The sequence below is a fragment of the Lissotriton vulgaris genome, chromosome 6 (assembly GCF_964263255.1).
Source record: "Lissotriton vulgaris chromosome 6, aLisVul1.2, whole genome shotgun sequence".
Taxonomy (NCBI): domain Eukaryota; kingdom Metazoa; phylum Chordata; class Amphibia; order Caudata; family Salamandridae; genus Lissotriton; species Lissotriton vulgaris.
Window position 1 is genome coordinate 796,239,222 of NC_141694.1, and position 12,098 is coordinate 796,251,319.

Genomic DNA, 12,098 nt, shown 5'->3' on the forward strand with positions numbered 1-12,098 from the left:
AGTAAGTTCATTCTGTGAATGCCAAAAGTAGTAAGTTCATTCTGTGAATGCCAAAAGTAGTAAGTACATTCTGTGAATACCAGAAGTAGTAAGGGCATTCTGGTAGTAAGTTTAGGAATTGGTCTTAAGTTAGTTCTGTGAATCATGCCCATGGATCCCTCTCCATTTACAACCAGCTGCCTTTCCCCTCTTAACATTTCTGACTTCCATTTTTTAGACTAAGGGGCTTATTTAAATCTTGGCTTTAAGGATACTCCGTTGTAAGGGCAAGGGAGTATCCTTACGGCCAAAATAATGTTCCGCCCGCCAAATTCAGATGCGGGCAAATTGTAGGTGTAACAATGACGCTGATTACTCCATCTCCGCCATAGTTACACCCCTGCAACAGCCCCATGGAGTAAGGCCAGTCAAAGTCTTAACTCTATGTCCACCCATCTAATTTAGATGGGCTGACATAGAGGTCAGCTGTCACTGCTCCTCATCACCAAAAAAACCCTGGCTGTAAGTGGCAGCAAAAACTGTCTATTGGACCTGACGTCATAGGAATCAAGTCCGATGGCAATGGGTGCATTTTTTTATTTTTAAAAACAAAATTCTGCCTCAGGATTTTTAAAGGGAAAATACGAAAAAATAAGTTTGAATTACGGCTCCGTCATGTAGACGAAGCAGTGAGCCAAACTTCAAAAAAACATTGAAAGGAATCGTTGTGAAGGCCATTCCAGCCAATTACTGCCTAATTAGTGGTCATTTCTAAATTTGCCAGTCAGAGTAGTCTCTGCCTGGAATATGTTAATTCCTCTGCCAGGCCAATGGAGATTACTCCATCCATCAAGTATTAAATCAGGTCCAAAGTCCCAAGAGTAAACTTCTGACTAATTCGGACCTGGTCTCTGTACCCAACCTTCACTCCATCGCGGTCAGCCTCAAATAGTGCCTAGGTCCCATTCTACAGCAACCAGTTGACCGCTGCTGTCACATAACACTTTTTTGTGCTATTTTAATTCAAAATTGTAAAAATTCATAACTCCGGGTCTCTTTTCTAGATTTTTGCTGTTTTTATGTTGTCCTATCTTTCTAATACAGTTTGGTATTATTATTGTGGAGTGTGTTTTGACTATGTTACTGGTTTGGTACTGTATAAATACTTTACACATTCTCCTAAGTTAAGGCTGTCTGTTCTGTGCCTTAGTTAGCAGTGGGACTGAACTTTGTTTAATTTAGTGACTTTGAGGATTCACACTGCCAATAAATGTGTTTATTACCCAGGGTGGATGGGCACCTCCTTAACCAATAACCCATCTTGCTACTGACCACAAGACCAAATTTAAAACATACACAAATCCCATTAGGCAATAGAGTATTTTTTTCTGTAATGTATTTCAGATTTTCAAACCCAAAACTACTTCTGTGAACCGAGGTGTTCTTTTTAGCTGATTGTGACAGAAATATTTCTAGAGCTTGCGGGCTACAATATATATAGGGAAAACAACACCATTTTTTAGAAAACATATTGTCCAACATTAATCCAAAAAAAGTATGCAAAGTAGAACAAGCCCCTATGGTGGAACACTTCATACAACCCAAGCATACAGAGACGGAGATGAAATAGTGGGTCATTGACATCATTAAACCTTCAGTGAGATCACTGAATGTTGATTATCTACTTACCATTGAAGAGAACTGTAGGATTTGGAAATTAGACAGTGTAAGGAAAGGCCTCAACATCTCTATAGAATGGAAGGCATTGGCAACACTGTAGACCCCTTTTTCGCATGATTAATCAGATATGTATGTATTATAAGCAACCTGTAGAAATGATGTAGTGGTCTCTAATGTCATCCCCTATATAACAAGCATTGCCAATGCAATAGGTCTTGCATTTACAAGAGTTTGAGCTATTGGCATTGTAAATAACAATGCCATTAAATTATGTTTTGTTTTTAAAACCGATTAATAAAATGCATTGTAATTTACAATGCCAATTGCTTAAACTCTAGAAAATGCTAGACCTATTGCATTGTAAATGCTTTTAGCGCTTGTGCTATAATATTTTTTTAAAAGAGTTCAGAGAGAGTGTGGCCTACCTAGCAGGCAGGCAGGACAAAGCTATTTGTAACCGGGGGTGTCGCCATGAGAGGTAACAAAATGAGACAAGTTGTTATTAAGAAGGGACTACTAAGCCTATTGAGCAATGAATAACCACAGTTTACAGTGGACAATGGCACAAGCCAATGAAAAATATGGGTGGAGAGTGGGAGAACTTCATGTCCCTACCCGAATACAGCATGCCTTGCAGAGCAGCGCATGTGCTGCCCAATCTCGACCTAAAAATGGCACTTGTTAATTACTCTAATCACATTGTAAGATCAAACTATTCTCATATTGTAGTTTTCTTGCATTATTCTGTACAAATGTATCTAACCAACTTGTAAGCCTCTGCGTTATCCTATAGTTATATGTTTGAATGAATAACTATGATCAAGCTGGAATACACAGTACACAGTGACATAAAGAGCCCTTAGAGCTTACTATCACGTTTGTGCTTTAACACATTCTAGCGCAACTCACAACCCATGCAACTAGACATCTTCCTTTACAATTTTGAGAGCCCTTTAAGGATTTTTCTTGAGGTTTTGCCTCACTACCACGAAGGCTAAATTCTGCTCTTTCATGCCCTGATATTGACAAAGGTTCCCTGGTTCCTTTAATTTTTTTAATAATATATTCACAGACTCATAAATCATCATTAGCGCCCAACACACCCATGTGTGCTTACTACGCTTAATGTTTGATCATAGCCCCTCCCCTAACATGGCTGACCCTCATCAGAAGTCTAGGGTTCAACCTATATAATTGTGTTTTCCTGTGCACGCAGCTTGTGTCGGGATTCCTGGAACACTAGTCGCACCACCTAATCATCAGGAGGAAAGAAGCACTTTTGATCAAATAAGCAAGCCAATATGCTGTACCCTCGCCATGAGGACATACTCTGCTGAACTCAATTCATTTCAATGTTTTAATAAGATATGGAACTCAAAAAGAAGACCACTTAAAAACTTACAAGTGGATCACAAGATAAGATCACACTGTACATTGTGCAAATTAAGACCTTTACCATAAAACAATGTTCATATAAATGACAAAAGATGAGTCACTCACTTTTACAGGAATAAAAATGAAACAGCATTTCCCAAAAATACAATTTGCACCAGTAAGGTCACAACCATAAAATTGACAGAAGATATAGCTTAAAAGAGAAAAATAAAAGCTTATATAGTTGTAACGGAAACATCCTTTCTAGCAGCAATAATTAAGCGCAAGATTCAGCAGATAGCACAAGGATACTACTAAAAAAACATCTAAGACGAAGAGGTCAAATATCATGATTAAATTAGACTGTAAAATACCATAATTATTCCTTTACTGCAACAAATAAATAGAATTACTTATGTACACAATTTCATGCAATACATGAAAAAAGAGAATGACAAAGAATCAAATTAATCAAGCCCACAAATGTAAAACTTAATTCAGTCTAGCAGCAACAGTTAGTGCAGAGTTCCATAAATGATTTAGGAACACTTTAAAAACAATAAGGGGAAATTACTAACAGAAATATAATGAAGCTGGATATAGTTACAATTCCTTTACCGTAACAGATAAATATAATTATTTCAGTAAATACTTTCAATAAGTACCAAAATAAAACAATTGGCATACAATCAAGGACTTTACTTACATTCTAATGGTAAAACAAGAACCAGACTAAAACACCTTAAAAAAACTTGAAGATTTTTACGCAGACTAATTCATTCTTTGGGAAAAGGAGAAACCCATGAGCTGAAACTACAGATTTGTTATTGTTCTGAATAAACAGAGAACGTAACAGACATAGGCGATGAGGTAATAGGACTGGGCATACAAATTGAATATGGTCAATGTTCCGAGTGCCCAGATTACACAGATTGCAATGTCCTGTGCCAGAGGGTGAGACCAACTTGCCATTATGTCATTTAAAGGTAAAAAGTTAATACGGTATCAAATCAAAAAGCGACTAACCCCATGATCTAAATTCCAGGATAAATATTTCTGGGCGGCTCTCGGATTACAGGAGTTAACTATTGTCTTCAATCTTTCCTTCCTCATTCTTAAAATCTCTCAGTTGCTAATAATGCAGCTAGTGCTTTTGAGTTCCGTGGGTCAAAGAGAGAGCACTAGCTCCTCTTGTGTGCAAAAGAGATATATTGCTGGAGTGAAGACATGTGCAAACGAGTATTTGTCAGTTTCTGGACCAAAGATCTCTCGATTTAGGAAGCCCCTTATTGTTTTTGAGTCACTATTCTATAGCAGAAATCCCCACCAATTTACTCTAGCTAAACCTTGGACGAATTAACTTATCAAACCAAATTCCAAGCGAATAGCTGGAGTCGGGACCAGGGTATTAAAGTAATTTTGTTTTTCATAAAATCTGGCCCTCTATTCTATCAAGGAATCTCCATTCTTCAATTTGAATGGATTCAATAGGATTCAGGCATGTTGGTGGCACCTTTGCTTTAAAGACAGACGTGCAAAAAATGCCTATGGCCCATTTCATTATAGAATCTACATAAGCCATTAGCTTGTGATATGGCTTTACTGGAGCAATGATCAATAAGGGGTTTGTTCTTAGTGTTACCAGATATCATTTTACCCAAAGAAAGATAGGACTCTATAATCTCAAGTTTCCCAGATCCTATGCTCCATACAAAGTTAAAAACTTTTCTATTCTTTCTATTTCTTAGAATCACAATTTTACTTTTCGAGGTGTTTATCTTCAAGTATTGAGGCGCTGTGTATTTTTGTAGAGCCTTTATATTCTTATTCAACCCAATAGGAGTCAGATCCATAATTATATTATCCTCCACATACATTAGACATGGAAAACAACGGCCACCTACTTTCGGTGCATCGCCCTCTTGGGAAGTAAAACAGTCTGGAAGATCAGCCACATAAAGGAAAAAGAGAATCGGTGCTAAAAGACAGCCTTGCTTCAGGCCATTTTTTGTATGAATTGTGGCTGAAAGGCATTGATCTCCTCCCAGAAGAATCTGAGACCATGTATTGAAGTACATAACTATTATGACAGATGAAAGGAGGGAAGGGATTCCCATTTTTTAAAGTTTTTTCCAGAATATTGAGTGATTTATCTTATTGAAGGCTGTTGTAAAATCTATGAAAGCCATAAATATGTGTGAGTTATGGAATTGAGCGTACTTCTCTTCAATTAATTACAACATACAAATATTACATATTGTACAATGGTCTTTCCTAAATCTGGCTTCTTCAAGGGGGAGAATTTTCTTTTCAGACACCCAATCATTAAGGTGATCCAGAACACTACGCACAAAAACTTCCCCAACTGAGTCTAATAGGGCTATTTGCCGGTAGTTGCCCAGGAGGAGCCTAAGCCCTTTTAAAAAAGAGGAATTAAAATACTACCAGACCAGAAGCGAGAAATCTTTCCTTGCTGGTAGCAATATCTAAAAAGAGGGGCAAAGTGTGTGGCCCATAGCAGAAGCTCTTTCTTGATCAAAGATGTGTGACTTTGGTCTGTGCCCATGGCTCCTGAGGACCTAATTCTTTTAATGAGACTTACATTTTCATACCTTGATGGAGCGAAACTAGCTGTCAATGGACTAGATGGAATACTTGAAAAATAGAACTTCCCAAAGAGTTAGTGTTAGTCAAGTACAAATCTGTTAAACATTTTCCAGTCTTCCTGACCCGCCACCTTGAGGACCAGCAACATCGAGGACAACAACATCTTAGACCCGTCGCAATCCGTATTCAGACGGAACCACAGCACTAAAACAGCCCTCATTGCCGCCACAGACGACATCCGATGCCAACTAAACAACGGCGAAACCTCAGCCCTCATCCTCCTGGACCTGTCAGCCGCCTTCGACACAGTATGCCACTGCACACTAAGAACACGCCTCCAAGAAGCCGGGATCCGGGAAAAAGCCCTAGACTGGACCACCTACTTCCTCTCCGACAGAACCCAGAGGGTCCGCCTTCCACCCCACCGTTCCAAAGCTACCAACCTCATCTGCGGTGTACCCCAGGGCTCAGCCTGATGCTGTTCAACATCTACAAGGGCCCCCTCACTCAAGTGGCCCGCCAACACGACCTGAACATCATCTCCTACGCCGATGACACTCAGCTCATCCTCTCCCACACACCGCCAAAACCAACCTCCACGAGGAAATGAAGGCGTCACCGAGTGGATGAGGAGCAGCCGTCTGAAGCTGAACTCAGACAAGACGGAAGTCCTCATCCTCGGCCCCACCCCGTCTGCCTGGGATGACTCTTGGTGGCCGACAACGGTAGGATCAGCACCGACACCCACGGACCACGCATGCAACTTCCTCGACTCCTCCGTCTCCATGGCCAAGCAGGTCAGCACCATCTCCTCCTCCTGCTACAACACCCTCCGCATGCTTCGCAGGATCTACAACTGGAACCCGATCGATACCAGAAGAACGGTGACCCAAGCCCTCGTCCGCAGCCGGCTGGACTACGGCAACACACTCTACGCGGGTATCCCAACCAAACACCTACAGCGACTACAACGATCCCAGAACACCTCGGCCCGTCTGATTCTCAACCCCCCCCCCCCCCGACGCAGTCACATCACCCCCCACCTCAGAGACCTTCACTGGCTCCCTATCAACAAGAGGATCACCTTCAAGCTCCTCACCCATGCCCACAAAGCACTCCACAACTCCGGACCAGCCTACCTGAACAACAGACTCAACTTCTACACCCCCGCCCACCAGCTCCGCTCTGCCAGCATCGCCCTCACCGACGTCCCACGAATCCAGCGCACCACCTCCGGAGGCAGATCCTTCTCCTTCCTCGCTGCCAAGACCTGGAACACCCTCCCCACCCACTTGCGGCAGACCCAGGACCTGCTCACCTTCAGGAGGCTCCTCAAGACCTGGCTCTTCGAGCAGTAGCAGCAGCCCCCCCCCCCCCCCCCGCAGGGCCTTGAGACCCTCACGGGTAAGTAGTGCACTTTACAAGTTCTGTGATTGATTGATTTAGTAGGAAGATTTATTTATGGCGATCCAGAGAGAAGTTCAAGAATTGGGCCTTCACTAAACTATCTATTTTGCTATTTAAAGAGATTAGAGACTTATCCAATGGCTTATGCCGATGAGGTTCAAAGGTGACCTTACAGGATTCAACCAGAGTGGTCATATTGCAATTGAAGGAGATCACCAGATCTAACTTAGAAGACTGTTGGTTTCCTGATATTGCTAGCGGCTGGTCATATATTAACAGTAATAAGGTATTTTACTTTAGAGGCTGCCTGAGCATTCCAGTGGAATCTGCCATTTGTTTTATTGAATCTCACAGGAATATCTTTGAAATTCAAGGACCTTACTTCAGTTAAAATGACCTCCAACTTACAGGAGATCAACATTTGGTCACTAAGGAAATTGTTCAGAACTTCCGTATGGAACAGGCTATTAAATGTGTCGGAGGATACAAATAAATGATGAATAATAGAACCCCAGTAGGTGATTTGTGGGGATTTCATTTCCAAGTCTCCCATTAACAAATAGTAAGTCAGTCTTTCTTAGGGCTTCTAGGAGTGTCGCCTCTACTTTGTCGAACCAACTATTTTTGGGAAATAAAGTGGGTGAATGTTTTAAAGCTTCCTCTTTTTGGGAATTGGCAAACAATCTTATTCCATAATTTGAGACTTTAACGTCAAGGTCACCTACCAATATTAGATGTAGACAGTTTTCTCTTACCGTGGTACAGAAGAAGAAAATAAAAATCTCTCTGATTAAAAATGAGTGAGAGGAACCGGGGAGGGGGGATATAAGCATTTACGATTAGCAGAGGCACAGTACTATCATATTTCTCCCTAAAATACATTTTGAACACATGGATTAAATTAGAATCATGACTAAAGTCTTTATGGACCCCTTTAGTATTGGTTCTGAGCAGTATGGCAATGCCTCCTTCAGCATGACCTCTATTCACCAGGACCTCAGGACAGCCTAAGTTAATATAATCCTATGTAGATCAGAATCCTGTGGACAAAGATTCTTGTATGCATATTATATCCGCTTTCTGTTCTTTTAGGAATTGTAGTTTATTTTGGACAGTGAATAGGCCAGCCGCATTCCATACGATCAATTTAAACCCAATACTAGGAGTCATTCCAAAACCATAGCCCTCTGGAGCTGTTAGTATTTGTGGCCCCACTATCCAGTTCCATGTTTTGTCATCCTCTGCTTCGGGCATTGTTTTATAATCATTCCCTCCTGAAGCAAGGAAACTCTCCCACAATTTTTTCCTAAAGAAGCCCGCAATTCATTTTCTCTCTCCTGGAAGGAAGCAGCTACAAGGGGAAGTACAGAAGAGCTATTAGGCAGACCATTGATACTTTTGGGGTAATGTGTTGCTTTCTTAAAAGCACTCTCATTTAGTGGAGTGAAGACATCAATTCCACGACTTCGCAGCGTGTCACTGTTCATGAGTATTAGGTTAGATATCACTTTTGAACAAAAGGTCACTCTTGCTCCCCCAGAGTTTCCTTCATTTGATATTTGTACCAGTGCCATATCACTACTCTGCACAATTTGTAATTCAGGAAAATCGGAGAAACAACCTAAAAAGAAAGACCTATTCATGATTAGTTCATGATCAAAAATAAAACAAGAATTCAAAGGAGAGAGGCACTAACTTCGAAAAGTTTTCCAGTCTATCCCTAGAGTGTGAATTTCCAAAAGGATTATAATAGTATTTACCCCTATTGAAGAGGAAATGAGAGTAGCATTGGGATTAAGACTAAATAAAGTCCCCATTGATGGACTAGAATCTGGGGAATGGATGCTTGCAAAACCAGAGCTGAGTCCTGGAAGTCCCTTGAGACAGGCAGAGAGCTTCTTGTAACGACTTTAGGCTGATCTTCAGTAACAACGGGGGATGAGCTGGGGAGGGATTTGAGTTGAAACACAGTCTCTTTAGTCTTTTTTTGGTTATTCTACAAAGCTTTTTCCCTTTTTTTTCTTCTGAGTTTGGGCACAATTAATTTTTCTTTCAGTTTTCACCACCTTTGCAACAGATTTATCAGTTATAATTTCCTTTCTTTTTGGGAAAATGGGGAAAAAAGCCAGATTTGTACTTATTTTTTTCATGTTAGAGCCTGTTGTATCCCCAGATGAAGGTAAAGAAACCTCAAGATCATAAAACTGCTGTAACGAAAAAGGCTGATTTATTTCTATTAAATCTACATTACCCTTCCCCTGGCAAATCCTCCTACTGCTGAAGGGGGTCTCGACATGCATAATGGGGTCAACGTAAGCCTGGGGAGATTGAGTCAATTGAGAGTTTGACAGCGGCAGTCACTCTTCTTTGGGAGAGGCAGACTTTTTGAAGGAGTAGATGAAAGCATGAATCCTTTACCTGTTGAAGTTCTTTGTTCCAGGATGACAAATTTAGTCAAAGATAAAAGAGAGTCCAAGATGCTGTCAGAATTGGCTATAGATCTCTCCGTAAGGGACAAAATAGAAGACAAGACTGTTACCAGACAATTCAGGGAAACAAACACAAAAGCTTTATTCTCATGATGGCCATTTGGCACTTGCGGACTGAGAAATAAATCAGGGGTGACTGATGCCCTAGAGTCAACTCTGGAGTTAGATGGAGATTATTCACTCGGAGTGCTGCTAAAAAGCTGCATCTGAACAATGGGGCTGGAACAGGTATCCAGAGCACCTGCCCCTGTGTTTTATAAAGGAGAGATATTTAAGGGAAGTTTAAATGCCTGAAGGTGATTAGCGATAAAGTCCATATTTATATCTGAGAGGGAAAGTCTTCAGGTAGAGTACCCTCCTCTTTGACTACAATCCCATTTCCTGCCGCATACCTGGACTCCTTATCAGCGGCTGAAAGAGAGATTTAATATGGGTGACATCCACTTTAGCTGTTACGTCCACCTCCATGTTCCCACAACATGGTTCAGTTATTTTCACCTTTGCAGCCACTTTATTGATCCCTGACTCTCTTTTAGAGAAGATGGTAAAGAGATGCTGTTGTAACCATTAACAATGTTTGGCTGCAGGGATTTATTTCTCAAGGGATTATCTTTAGTCTTCTTTCAGGCTGTTAGGAAGATCAATCTTCCAGACCCAAGTTTTTTGGTGGTCATGATCCACCCACCTGTTCATCACATGCACTGACCTTTGATCGAAGATTGCTTTTCTTTCTCTCCTAGACCGGCTGCTTCCAATCAAGAAAGATGCTGAATTGAGCTTGTGTCAGGGATATATTACAGCTCATAGAAGATAGTGTTTCGCAGTGGGTACTCTTTTACTTGATGTTGCTTTATGTTGCCTGCTGTAAAACTATAAAGCGACTCAAAGGCTAGAGGGTTAGTGCTAACCAGCAATGGGGTTGCTCCAAAGGCAGGGGCGGTGGGTGACATTTGAAAGTGGTGGGGCGCAAACTGATTTGCATACAGCACTGTAGCGAGCGAGCGGAGCGAGCGAGCCCGAACCCTAAAAGGGGGGTTTGGGGGGATTACCTCCCCCAAGAAAATTTTGAAAAAAAAGAAGAATATTCGTGCATTTTCAAGCCAGTCAGTCAGTCAGTCAAAATGCTTTATTGTGATAACTTAACTTCATACAAAGACAATGGCAAATATGCATTACATTAATAACATTAATAACAATACAGGCAATACATACATTGAGAGCAATTAAAAAACAATTGAAATATAACAAGTTAAAAATCATCATACATCATGTTATAGTTTATATCAACAAGAGAAATATAAAGTGCAAGGTGCTAAAATGCAAAGTGCTTATGTGCAAAAAGACTTAAAAAGACTTAAAAATACTAAGGAGATCCCCAGCGAAATATTCATTACTAGCATCTGATAACCCTGTTACAGTGCTTTCTATAATTAATGACCCAAGAAAGTTACAAACAGACTAACTAAAGTGCAAAGTCTGTACTACAAAGGGAAGTAGACACATTTTTTAATCTAATGTTCCTGCTTCTGATAACTCTCACCAGGAAACTAGCCACATGAAACATAATCCTGGGAGTTTGCAACAGTTGTAGATAAATAAGAGCAGGTCTAACTAAGATGAATCCTGCTTCCTTAAGTATAGGTACAAGGAACAGTCTCCGAGCTTCATTGTAGTAACTACAAAACATTATAAAGTGCATGGTATTTTGCTCAGAGAAATGATCGCAGGAACAGGGTGGTGCCTTTTCTGGGGTACTCCAAACAGGATAAAAGCCCAAATTGAAATGTATCAGATTAAAACGAAAACAAGTTAAAATAAACCTGTGGTAGGGATGAGTCACCACATTAAGATAGCTATCAGGACCATTAGGTATAGACAATAATAAACTGGCCCTGACACTAGGTTTTTTCAGCTCGATTTCTTCCCTCTCCAGGGATAGGAGCTCCTTCATTGCATATTTAGTGTAAACAATGTCTTTAGATGTTATAGAGTCAATAACAGTATAGAGCTCAGGCCTCCCCAGCCTCAAAAAGGTTTCCTTAATATACGTCAACCACCTGATGTTATGCACTTTGTCTAGGGACAAACAGTCTCTCATTATGATATGATTTAGGGGAATTTCTGTGTTAAGCCACATCCTCAGCCAGGCAATTAAAGGTGCTATTTTTATGAGGTCTGAGATGTAGCCTTCTTCCAATTCCATATGGACGGTGTAGGACGGAGTTGACTGAGGGACGCCAAGAACAGATCTAAAGAATTTGTTTTCCACTATCTGTATGGGATCCACTCCCCTATATCCCCACAATGAGCCACCATATGATGCAACTGAGATACATTTGGCCTTGTAGATTTTACTAACAGCTGCAATAGGCCTACCCCCAAGTTTTTTAGAGAACCCATGAAGGGCTGCAGATGTCCTAGCCAACATGATTGCTCTACTATTAACATGGGGACCCCAGCTACCTTTCTCATCAAAGGTGATCCCCAGGTAGGGAAAGGAGGAGACACGCGCAAGCTTTTCCTGCCCGCAAAGAAAGAATTTGTGAAAAGGTCTCCTAGAAG